Genomic DNA, 13986 nt, shown 5'->3' with positions numbered 1-13986 from the left:
AATAGAAAAATCTCAACACACTTATAACAAGTGATTGGTTAATTAATAAAAAAAATTCCATGACCAAATGAATTCTCTGATGAATTCTATCAAACATAAAGAAGAATAAACAAATCATTCTTCATCTCTTTAAAAATAAGAGTTTTAGGAACAAACACTTCTCAATTTCTTCTATAATCCGGGATTACCTTGATACCAAAGCCAGATAAAGACATCACAAGAAAGGAAAATTACAGACCAACATCTTTTTTAATATAGATATAAAAGTCTTCAACACAATACAAGCAAATGGAATTCAGCAGCTTATCAAAGGGATTATACACCAAATGGAATTATCCCAGGTATGTAAAGGTGTTTCAACATAAGAAAATCATTCAATGTAATATACCATATTAATAGAATAAAGAAAAAAATGATCACCTCAATTGGTGCAGAAAAGGCATTTGAAAAAACCCAAGATCCCATATTGATTAAAAAAAACAAAACAAAACACACTCAGAAAACTAAGAATAGAAGACAAATCTCTCAGCTTGATAAAAGGCATTTGTGAAAACCTCACAGCTAATATTGTACTCACTGGTGAAAGACTGAAAACTTTTTGCCTAAGTCAGAGACTAGGAAAGAATTGTCACTTCCACTATCACTATTTAATTTTATAATAGATGTTCTAGTCAGTGTCATTAGGCAAGAAAAATAAGTTAAAACTCTCTATTCATAGATGGTATGATCCTGTACATGTAACATACCCAAGAATTCACAAGAAAGCTACTAACATTCAGAAACAAATTCAGTGAAGTTGTAGGGTAAAAGGTCAAGAACAAACAAATCAGTTGTGTTTCTATATACCAGCAATGAACATTCCAGAGAGGAAATTAAGGGAACAATTTTGTTTATAATAGAAATAAAATATTATAATATTTAATAAATTTAAACAAGAAGGTGAATGACCTGTGCATTTCAAACTAAAACATATTTCTGAAAGAAATTATAGAAGATCTAAATAAATGGAAAACATCCCATTTTCATGGCTTTAAATACTTAATATTATTAAGATGTTGATACTGCCCAGCATGATCTAAAGATTCAACACAATTCCTATCAAAATTCCAAAAGACATTTTTCAGAAATGAAAAAAAAAAAAAAAAACAATCCTCTATTTCATATGGAATTGCAAGTTACTGGAATAGCCTAAACAATACTGAAAAAAGAGAACAAAGTGGAAGATTCACATTTCCCAATTTCATAACTTACTATAAAAATACAGTAATCAAAACATTGTGGTACTGGCATAAGGACAAACATATGGACCAATGGTATAAAATTGAGAACCAAGAAATAAACCAAACATTTATGGCCAGTTGATTTCAACAAGGGTACCAAGATTATTCAATGGTAAAAGAATAGTCTCTTCAACAAAATGCTGGGACAACTGAATTTCCACATACATAAGAGTGAAGTTAGACCCCTACCCCATACCATATACAAAATTTATCTCAAAGTGGGTCGACAACTTCTTAGGAGGAAAGATAGGGATAAATCTTCATGGCCTTGGGTTTGTCAATGGATTCTTAGATATTTCACCAAAAGTAAAAACAACAAAAGAGAAAGTAGAAAATTCATCAAAATTGAGAACTTTTGTGCATCAAAGGGCATTTTCAAGAAAGTTTAAAGATAACATACAAAATGGGAGAAAATATTTGCATATCATATATCTGATAAGGGTTTAACATCCATAATACAAAAAAAAAAAAAACCAGAAAAAGAACTCCTACAGCTCTACAACAAAAAGACAAAAAATTCATTTAAAAATGAGCAAAGCACTTAAATAGATATTAAATAGTTATGCAAATGGTCTACAAGAACATTAAAATATGTTCAACATCATTAATTAGGGAAATGTAAATAAAACACAATGATATAAAACTTCACAAAGGAGGATGGCTATAATTTAAAAAACGGAAACTGACAAGTTTTGGCAGGGATGTACATATATTGGAACTTCTGTGCATTTCAGTTGGAAATGTAGCACTATGCAGCTAACGTGTAAAAGTCTGTAGGGCTTCAATAAGTTAAATAGAATTACCATATGACCTAGAAATTCCACTCCTAGGTTAGGCATATACCCTAAATAATGGAAAGGAGGGACTCAACAGATACTTAAATGCCAATGTTCACCGCAGTATTGTTCACAATAGCCAAAATGTGGACACAACTCAAGTATCCATCAATAGATGAATGGATAAATAAAATGTGCATATACATATATGTGTGTATGTGCATATGTATTACAGAATATTTTTCAGCCACAAAAATGAAGTTCTGAAACATGCTGAAACATGGATGAATCTTGAAAACTTTATGCTAGGTGAAATAAAGAAGACACAAAAGGTCAAGTATTATATATTTTCACTCTTATGAAATATGTAAAATAGATAAATTCATACTAACAGAAAGCAGATTAGAGGTTATCTGCAGTATGGGGAAGAGAGGAAAGGAGAGTTATTGTTTAATTGGTACAGAGTGTCTGAGGTGATGAAAAAGATTTGGAAATAGTAGTGATAGTTGCATAACACTATGAGTGTAATCGATGCCACTGAATTGTGCACTTAACAAGGCAAATTTTATGTTACATATATTTTACTACAATAACATTAAATAAAAAAATAATGATCAAGTTTCTGCATATTGCACCCTTAAAATATTATGTCATCTTTCTAAGTAAAGGGCATATTTTTGGTGGGACTCTAGATTGTAGTGAAAACATACAAATCCTATGTCTGTGATGCTTCGATTTATTGAAAAATTGATAAAGTTGCATGTTTAAAATGGTTTCAAGAGCAAGATAAGGATTTGCAGCTGTTCTAGTTTGCAGAGAAAACTGCTTTGCCACTTGGCATTTATGACACAGCTGATTAAATATTGTTCTCAATATTTGGGGCATATTCGATGCTCTAGAGATTTTCTGACAATCCCCAATCAGAGAATCACAGTGCTTACTTACTCTGCCAGTGCAAAGCAAAATCATGCCCTCTTCTATAAAAAAAATAAAATAATGTATTTTCTATTTGTGAAATAAGACTCATTAACTTGTGGGCCAAACTGAGAGTTTGACCATGAAGTACAAGTGACCATGTAACTTGGGCTACTCAACATGAAATAGATACTAGATCCACCACACCATAAAGTTGTGCTGCAGTTCTCTATCTTTAAGTGGAAGTTGTATATATGAGATAGAGTCAAAATGTTTGTAATGTGATAGTAATTTGTATCATTAGGTGTTTCAAACCAAATGGCACCTACTTCTACCACATTGACCCACTATTCCTTTAATACACTGCTATATTTTCTTGAAAATGTTTCTATAAATAGATGACTGAAGAATTAAAAATAGAGCTCAGTTCACATATATTGGCAAGAGCTGGAAGTATAGGATAATACAGTACAGTGGAAGTACAATGATACAACATTACAGTCTCATTCAATGGAGTAAGAAGTCTGATTTGAAGAACACTGGGCAATATAAATCCTCTTAGTAGGCCGACATTCAAGTACTTTACCTATTATATTTACCTCAGAAGTAAAGTAGTCAGAATTCAGGTCTCACAATCATGGAAAGTAGTAATAGTTTTGATGGATGCACAGGCTCTAGGAAAGTAAAAGCCTTGAGGACAAAGGGACCTGTGGAAGTGGTATACAGATGGAACTCTCAGAATAAATTGAGATGTGAGGATATTTAAGTCTCATATGGCCACTAACAAAAGGATACTGAAAGCAGACTTTCTCATTAATTAATTGGACAAAATGATCTTATGGATATCAGTCAGTATAATTTTCTAGTCAAACTTATTCAAGATGTGTTCAACAGACTTAAGAATAAAGGGACCATGGTTGCAATAAATTATGACCATTGGCTTATCAATATAACTTCCTCTCAATTAAGCAGACCTGGTAATTGCTACTGTTGAGTACCAACATGGCAACATCGGAGATTAATGATTAACTTCCAGTATGGCAACATTCAGCAGGATTAAAAAAAAAAAAGTCACCTGGTAGCAAAGTCAGTTACATTATTTCCCTTGTGAAAAGGAGATGACAGCAATTTGTCATTAGAACTGATGGTTATTCTGGATATGGATTTGCCTCTCTTGACTGACAGACATAATTCTGCCAGACACCAAAATCTGTTTCTTAAAGAATGACTTAGTCACTATCATGGTATAAAATGCTTCTTTGATTTTGACCAAGGAAAATATTTTACTGCCCAAAACTGAGACAATATGAATACACCAATAGAATTCACTAATATTACTATATTCCAAATCACAGAGAAATATCTAACCTGTGAGAATGGTGTCATAGAATATCAAAGTCTTGCTGACAGACCATCAGGGAGGAAATTACTGGAAAGTTTGCAGTGCTGTCTTTTAAAATGTGTTATTATATTTTGAAGAGTGACCAATATATGATGTCAGTCCTCAAATTACACAGGTTCATAAATTAGAGTGAAATTTGACTGGTTCTTTGTGTGCCCAATAACACAATTGCAAACTTTTTTTTTTTTCTCCCATTCTTAACTCTGTAAAATAATGCACACTAGTTGCCAGCATAGGCAAATGATAGTTTCTACCATGGAGCAAACAATATTCCTATTGAACTGGAATATGAGTCTGATAACCATTCAATTTTATTTCTTAATGTCAATGAAATAAGTGGCAAAATGCTGTGCCTTTGTAGTATTAAACCTGATGGTCAAGTGAAAGTATGGGCACCGCTTCATAAAGGGGATGAATTCTGGAATTCAGAGAGGGTACCTTTTCATATTCCCACAACTAGTACTAATGGAAGTAGTGGAGGTGGTAATTAATGGAAGAATATTAGGAATCCAGACCTTGATGACTCAGATCCTCCAGCAAGGAGATTTTTGATCATGTCTTGAAATAATGAACCAAAATCAGCTGAGAAGTTGAGTAAAAAATGAAAGTAATTATTAATAATAACCATGGTCTCATTAGCAATTTCAAATATGATCTACAGTAACTAAGCATATTTTCTTCCATATTTTTGTACATAGCACCATTTGTATCCTCCTTCTCTTCCCCTTACTATTATATATAAGATGTGCTAATGAGGTTTAAAATAATGAGTCTTCTAATAAATCAAAAGAAGATTTTGACTGAAAAATAAGTAAAAGAAACAGCATATTAAGATGGAAACAGTAATTGATTGTGCTATGATCTCTTCCTTTTCAGGAAGAAGCTTAATGCATCTTAGTTTGTACAAGGCATAGTATCATCCCGTTATAAAGAAAAAACACTGTAGTTGACATTATTCTTTTAAATTAAATATTAATAAAAGACTGTGTAAGGATGCTTAATAGGGAATGGAGTGGATGATCCAGACTATCTCTTAGCCATTCAGAGCTCTACTCTCTATCACAGGGATTGAATGTTAAGGAACGACATATTTCAGAAACCCTGCTAGCAGGGTCTCAAATTTGAAATTGCCAATGAAAGGTATTCCCTACAATATTTAAAAGTTACAAGACAAGCAGAAACCATTATTTCTGCTGTAGCTTTGACAAGCACACATCATAAAAAAAACTTTTGCACATAGCTTTGAGTGTCTTGTGGCAAATTAGTCACTTTGGTGCTACAGACAATTGAGTTTATCAGAACTGGTTTCTGCAATTTTTACTTTTTCTAAATTCTTGAATGCTAGATGTTACTTTCTTTACCTTTATTCTTTCTTTATTTTCACTACCTCTGTCCTTCCACAGACTTGTAAGTATCTCATTTTCTGATGTACATCCTATTTGCTTTAAAAACACAACTCAATCCCTTTCTACTAACAAACTAGACCGTTTTCTTGATTGATTTTATACTGAAATGTGTTCTTCAGAAATTCTTAAAATAGTCATTCTTTTCCTTTAAATAAAGGAAACATATGGCCATACTTATCATTGTTAAAAATACCCTCATGTTTAATATGCAGGTAAAAATGTAGGAAGTAAAAAAAAAATAAGTGCACAGTACATTTTTTTTTTTTTAATTTTAGGTATAGTTTGCTTTCAAGGTTTGGAAATGTGATTATTTGCCTGGTTATAATGATTCAAGGCCTAGGACAATGAACACACTCGACATGTTCTTTAACCATGTTACCTCGGGTGAGGTGTGATGAGGCCTGATGCAAATCAAGAGGGAGAAACTGGGAAGACTTTTAGAGTTTTCTTATACTCATGGTTGCCTGGGGAGAACATAGAATGCCATGCAGAGGCATGGGAAGCACAGGGGCCAGCCTGGCTAATTTGGCTACTTCGAATAATTTCAACACACTTGGGGGCATAGGGGCTGCTGTTGGTTGTCGGGTACCTGCCCTGAGGTGATTAGGGCAGGTACATGGTGTCCTGGAGTGTGAGAGTACAGGGGGATGTGGACATAATTGGCTTCTCAAGAAGGGGAACTGACCGGTCTCTAGTCAGGGCCTCAAAACTGGGTCAACAGCATGTAAAAAAAAAATGTTACAGCATGCTATAGTGGGCCCTAAGAAGAAAAAATATATATCTCATCTGTGTGAGTGTTTGTGCACACACATATATTTTTTGTGTGTATGCAAACCCACATACTCATGCATTCAAGCAACAATATTTGAACTGAGCCTTCAATCTAAACATCTTCACGGATTTTTCCACTGTTCTGTGAAGAACACTTGCGAAGATTAACTGGCAAAATGTTTGGAGATTCAATGACCACTAGGATTTTGTAATAATGACTATCCATAATACACAGAAAACAGTTGGTAGGGTGCTAAAAATGCATCCTAATTTCTTCCCAATACTTTCTGGATATCCATACGCTTTAGAGTATATGCAAATTTCTAGAGGTAAAAATACAATCTCTGAAATAAAGTTATATTACAGTATATAAGATTGTGCAGGATATACAGATTAGGCCCTGTAGAAGAAACGATCAGTGAATTTGGAAGCATAGAGAATATGCAAAATAAATTATAATAAAAATTTAAAATATCACTCCAAGCACCTTACTATCAAATTATAAAAAAAAAAAGAACTGTGATAAGAGAACTTATTAAAAACTGTTAGTAGAATAATAGAAAGATCAGACACTACTTGAGACATTTATAACAAAAAAAATTATTGTTTGTCTGAAGTTCAAATTTACCTGAGTGTCCAAATCTTATAAGGCAACCCTACCAATAACCAAAGATAAACCACATGTTTAAAATATAAGAGTCTTTAACTTGGGTAGAAATCTTTAAGTGATGGTTAGATGAACTGAAGATGAGAATAAAGAATAGCTCAATGAGAGAGATTATTCATGTTTGGGTACAGAGGATTTGAAACTTGTTTTTGTTTCATTGTTGATGTTGGCTTTCACATGTTTATTCATTAACTTCTGCCAATTTAATTTTATTGAACAGCTTAATCACATAGCAGGTAATAGCATGGACCCTGGCATTCCTATAGTATTTCCCTACCACAACCTTGCTATCCCCTGAGCAAGACCTCTGTTTTCCTGACAGTGTCCTTTCTTTTTTTTTTTTTTATCCTCAGGGTAGTCTACCCTCTTTTGGGTCAGGTTTATTTTGCTGTTTTTTTCCTACTTATATTTCAAGGCCAGCTCAAATATAAATTATTCTGTAAAATTTTTCATGAGCTCCAAAACACATCAGCATAAAAGAGAAAAATTTAGAGATTACCTAAGTTTTCCAGTGCTTGTCTTTGTATACTTGTAGTATAGCAGTTGTTCCATTGTCTTATAATTTCTCCCTGAATAGACTGAACTCCTGAATGACAGGGACAATATATTATTAAGGGTATTGATAATTACTGTTGTCAAAGCATGTAGATCATTGACTGACATGTATGTGCTCAACATGTGGGTTCAATAAATTTAAATTTATGGGAAAAATAATGTTTAAAATCCTTACGGTGGTCCCATAGTTTACTGACTTTGTGCTAACAATGATAAAGGGCAAATTCTGCTATACTTTCTGGTCAACTGCCTCATACAAAAAGATACCACAAATATTTGAAGGAATTGCTGCTGTGGCTCTTGGGGAAATTTATTGCTGGGTTTAGCAAATGTGCTTGTACAGATCAATGGGCTGTTATGTTGACCTTTCACTGGCTGTTTGCTCTGATTCAGGCATTTACAATAAACTATGCTCTCAGCATTTCAACTCTGCTCTTCAATTCCTTTTTAAAAATGTTATGGCACCTTTGTCAATAGGCATGGCTAGAAAACCAAGTTGATGTTTTTGTTTTTACTTCTTAGCTTTTTCCTTAGTGATGAGAAAGTGTCTCAAAAATAGCAAATTCAAAAATGTCTCTAAAGAATACCATTGTCATTTATAGAATATTTGTGTGTGGTTTGGAAATATAATTGGGTGTGATCTGAAACCAGGAACTCTAGGGTGACATAGAATTGCACTAAAAAAATGGAATATCAGCAAGCATAATTATAAGAAATATTAGAGCTGAATGGTGTTTCAGCTTCTCAGAATTAAAGTAACCTTTGTGTATGTATCTATGGAACACATTGGCTAACAAAATATAAACAAATAATTCAGTATTTCTAAGGTAGTATGTACACATACTACTTTTAGCTATCTATCTAGATATCTAAATATACATCTACCTATCTATATAGTACAAATGTATATCTCCACCTACATATTATTTATATATAAATGTGTATATGTATATATACATATATATGTTTAATTTCATTCCTACAATAAACCAAACAATTTAGTGTCTTATTAGTGTCTTTAGTTTTTTATTCACAGCTAGATAAACTTACGGGTAAGTGAAAATATCCTCCTATCATTGATAGCTGTGATTCCAGGAATTGGAGAAATTTGTTATAAGAATCAGTGCTAATACATATAGAGGAATTTCTACCTAGTAGTTCTCTGCTAAATTCTTTTCACACCTTTTCTCATGTAATCTACACAACATTAGTGAGTTTTATAAATAAATGAAGCCTGGAACAGTTAAGTACCATGCCTATTGTTACAAGAGATATAGGTAGTATAAGTAGGATTTGATTGTCATTCCTATTCTCTGAAACCATGGCAAATTCTTCTCCAGCATCTATAGTGTTTTATAACATCACCAAGAAAGCAGAGTTTATGACTAAAGGAAAAAAAATGTGCATTAAATACAAGAAACCAAAACTATAACAAATGCTGAAAGATCATTTCAGTGACTGATGTGTCAGGAGCCCAATGGTGTTAAACATGGGAAAGTTTTCAGATGAGGCAAACTAGAGTTGTGTTATGGTAGATGATAGAAAGGAATGGATTCCTTTACCTATTTGGCAGCTATTTATTGAATGACTGTTATGTGCTAGGTATTGTTCCAGCTGCTGGTAGTAGAGTGCTGAGCTTCAAAGGTAAAAACTCTGCTCTTACGTAGTTAAAATTCTAATGATGATGTATAGACAATAAGCAGATAAACCATTAAAGGAAAAAGATAATTTCAGCAAAAGGTAAATATTATGAAGACAATAAAAACTGAGTGATGGAGTACAATTATTAAGGAGTTACTTCTTTAGATTCTTTAGATAGGTAAGATCTCACCCAAATGTTTATATGGAGCTGAGTCTTAAATGACAAAAACAGTTTGGAAAATGGCTGAGTGAAAAGCTTTCTAGGAAGAGAGCATGTGGATGGTAATAGTTCTAAGATGAAAAAGAGTTTGTCTCAGTTGAGAAAAATATATAAGTGTAGTATGGCTAAAGTGTAATGAGAATGGCCACATATATAATTAGCAGGTCCTAATGTAAAATGAAAATGTGGGGCCCCTTGTTTAAAAAATTATTAAAACTTTGAAGACAGCAACAGCAGGTGATTAAACAAAGTTTGAAACCCTTCTGAGCACAAGGTCCTATGGACTGCACAGATTACACACTCTATGTAGCTGAACAGGAAACCTACACTTAAAGTGGTAAAAAGGAGAAGAGAAACAAGATATCGTCAGAGAAGGAGGAACCAGAATATACTGAGCTCGGAGAAGAGTCTGGATTTTGTTTTAAGTGTGATGAGAAGGCAATGAAAAAATCTAAACAGGAAGTGATGAGATTTGATTTATAATTAAAAAGGTGCAGTCTAGCCATCATGCAGAGTGGGATATAGGGTCCATGAGTAGAAATAAAGGGAACAGTTGCTAGGTTGTGTCAGTTGGTATGAAGTTTGTAGAAAGACTGTACAAGGAGGGACCAGTATCAAATAATAGAAGAATATGTCCCTATTTTCTTGTGCTATTCACAATGTAGTCATTATAGACATGACACATGTTTAAGGTTAATCTGAACTATTAATATTTACTTCATTAGTTCCTTAACAGTAGTAAATCAAAAAAGCAACAGAGACTTTATAGCATTTACTAATTTCCATGGTGTGAATATTCCATTTATGACTAATTTCAATTTAACATTATGATGCTACCCAATGCATAGTTAGATAAAACTATACAGTAACACATTTATGCAGTATTTTTATTATAGAAATATAATAGATGCAAATAACTTCATGAGCATAGATAATAGTAAAGTAAGTACAAAGAGATGTTTTGAGTAATTACTTAATATAATTTATGTAAATTGTAAGTTTATATAATTTATATTTTAATGATGGCTGTTTATAACAAATGACTTCAAAATTCCTGAAAATTCAATAGTCAGTTCTCATGAGCTGGTATGAGTTTATGGGTTTCTACTCTTTTGCTCAGGCAAGTCATATATGAGTTTGTTTCCTGCTAATTTTTGTTACTGAAAAGGTACATGGCTCATATGGGATCCAGTCCATTGGGTCACATAAACTTAGTATCATCCATCATGTCAGTCTCAAAATATTCTGAAGACTGTCCACTAGGGACACAAAGATTACACATCCCTATGCTACTCCACAATGATGTTGCTAAATAACTCAGTATTCTTCCCTGGAGTGAGTGTAAACGTCAAGAAAAATTTGTCTCTTTTTATTTCTCCTTAATTTATTCCATTTTATTTTCTTCTACTTAATGTTTTATTTATACATTATTGTTAAGAAGGAACGTCACTGCATCTGACATAAAGAACAAAATTCCTTTTACTATTCTTTAACTTATTTATAAAAGGAGGTTTGTTTCACTACATTGCCGTATAATGGTTGAGACAAGTTTCCCCTCTACCTTATATAAAACAAAGACTAGAATAACTTTCACAAACCCCAAATGGGCATTTTTCACCTGCTCTCTATATGTCATCCTGATGTGTCTTTAATTATTAGTTTTAACTTTTTAACAGTAAATAAAGATGCAGTCTTCTCTTTTTTTAATTGGTGATTTTAGAGAAAGATTTGTCAAATTGCTCTATCTTTTCAAGAAAAAACTCTTAGTTGCATTGATCTTTTCTATTGTCTTTTTGGTCTCTATTTCATATATTACTGCTCTGATCATTGTTATTTGCTTCCTACTAATAATTTTGGGTTTTGTTCATTCTTTTTCTATTTCCTTGAAGTGTAAAGTTAGATTGTTTATTTGAGATTTGTCTTGTTTCTTCAAGTAGGCATTCATCTCTTTGAAATTCCCCCTAAGAAATGGTTTTGCTGTATCCCATAACTTTTGGTATGTTGTATATCCCTTTTTAATATTTCTCAAAATATTTTTTAAATTTATCTTTTGATTTTCTCTTTGAAAAAATGCTCATTTAGTAGCATGTTGCTTAATCACAACATATTTATGAACTTCCCACTTTTCTTTCTGTAATCAATTTCTAGTTCATATCATTGTGGTTGGAAAAGGTGCTTGATATAATTTCAATCTTCTTAAGACTTGTTTTATAGTTTAACGTATAATCTATTCTAAAGAATGTTCTCACCCATGGTGCTTAGTGCCATTTGACTAGGGGTCAATCTGGTCAATGCCGATTGCTGAGGTTTGCCTGAATCCATCATTGCTGCTGTATGTGCAAGAAGTGGCTAGACGTTTCTGCATGTTGATTCACTTTTAGACATACGGATTCACAAGCTAAGAAATTTGCTGCCTTGTAAGCTGAGGTACTGGGTCAGTGTGCTTTAAAAGGGCTTAATAAAAATATAAATTCAGACAGAAGGGGAGAGGCAGCATGTGGAAAAGATGACCTATGGAGTGTGGAGTTCTGGACTTTGGAGCCGTGTGGCTGACAGGGTCATGGTACTCCGGCCGGGTGTCAGGGATGTGCCTCTGAGGTAGGAGAGCCGAGATCAGGACATTGGTCCACCAGAGACCTCCCGGTTCCACATAACATCAAATGGCAAACATTCTCCCAGAGATCTCCATCTCAATGCTAAGACCCAGCTCCACTCAATGACTAGCAAGTTACAGTGCTGGACATGCTATGCCAAACAACTAGCAAGACAGGAACACAGCCACACCCATTAGAAGAGAGGATGCCTAAAATCATACTAAGGTCACAGACACCCCAAATCATACCATCGGACAAGGTTCTGTCTAACAGAAAGACAAGATTCAGCATCATCCACCAGAACACAGGCACCAGTCTGCTCCACCAAGAAGCCTACACACCCAATGAGCTTTACCCAGTGACAGCAGACATCAAAAATGATGGGAACTACAAACCTGCAGCCTGCAAAAAGGAGACCCCAAACACAGTAAGTTAAGCAAAATGAGGAGACAGAAAAACACAAAGCAGAAGAAGGAACAAGGTAAAAACCCACCAGATCAAACAAATGAAGAGGAAATAGGCAGTATACCTAAAAGAATTCAGAGTAATGACAGTAAAGATAATCCAAAATCTTGGAAATAGAATGGAGAAAATACAAGAAATGTTTAACAAGAACCTAGAAGAACTAAACAGCAAACAAACAATGATGAACAGCACAACAAATGAAATTAAAAATTCTCTAGAAGGAATCAATATGAGAATAACTGAGGCAGAAGAACTGATAATAAAAGGTTTTATCCTGGAAGATAAAATAGTGGAAATAACTACTGCTGAGCAGAATAAAGGTAAACGAATTGAGGACAGTCTCAGAGACCTCTGGGACAACACTAAATCCACCATCATTCGAATTACAGGGGTCCCAGAAGAAGAAGAGAAAAAGAAAGGGAGTGAGAAAGTATTTGAAGAGATTATAGTTGAAAACTTCCCCAATATGGGAAAGGAAATAGTCAATTCCAGGAAGTGCAGAGAGATCGATACAGGAAAAATCCAAGGAGAAACAAGCCAAGAGAAATATTAATCAAACTATCAAAAATTAAGTACAAAGAAAAAATATTAGAGCAGCAGGAGAAAAGCAACAAATAACATACAATAGAACACCCACAAGGTGAAGAGCTGATCTTTCAGAAGAAACTCTGCAAGCCAGAAGGGAGTGGCAGGACATATTTAAAGTGGTGAAAGGGAAAAAACTACAACAAATATTATTCTACCCAGCAAGGATCTCATTCAGATTTGATGGAGAAATTAAAACCTTCACAGACAAGCAAAAGATAAGAGAATTCAGCACCACCAAACCAGCATTAAAAAAAACGCTAAAGGAACTTCTCTAGGCAGGAAATACAGAAGAAGGACAAGATGTACAATAACAAACTCAAAATAATTAAGAAAATGGTAATAGGAACATACATTAAATGTAAATGTAAATGGATTAAATGTAAATGGATTAAATGCTCCAACCAAAATACATAGACTGGCTGAATGGATACAAAAAGAAGACCCATATAGATACTGTCTACAAGAGATGCACTTCAGACCTAGGGACACATACAGCCTGAATGTAAGGGGATGGAAAAAGATATTCTATGCAAAAGGAAATCAAAAGAAAGCTGGAGTAGCAATTCTCATATCAGACAACATAGACTTTACAATAAAGACTATTACAAGTCACAAAGATGAACACTACATAATGACCAAGGGAGCAACCCAAGAAGAAGATATAACAATTGTAAATGTTTATGCACCGAACATAGGAGCATCTCAA

The sequence above is a fragment of the Pseudorca crassidens genome, chromosome 9, assembly GCF_039906515.1.
Source record: "Pseudorca crassidens isolate mPseCra1 chromosome 9, mPseCra1.hap1, whole genome shotgun sequence".
Lineage (NCBI taxonomy): Eukaryota > Metazoa > Chordata > Mammalia > Artiodactyla > Delphinidae > Pseudorca > Pseudorca crassidens.
Note: the sequence above shows the minus strand (reverse complement) of the source record.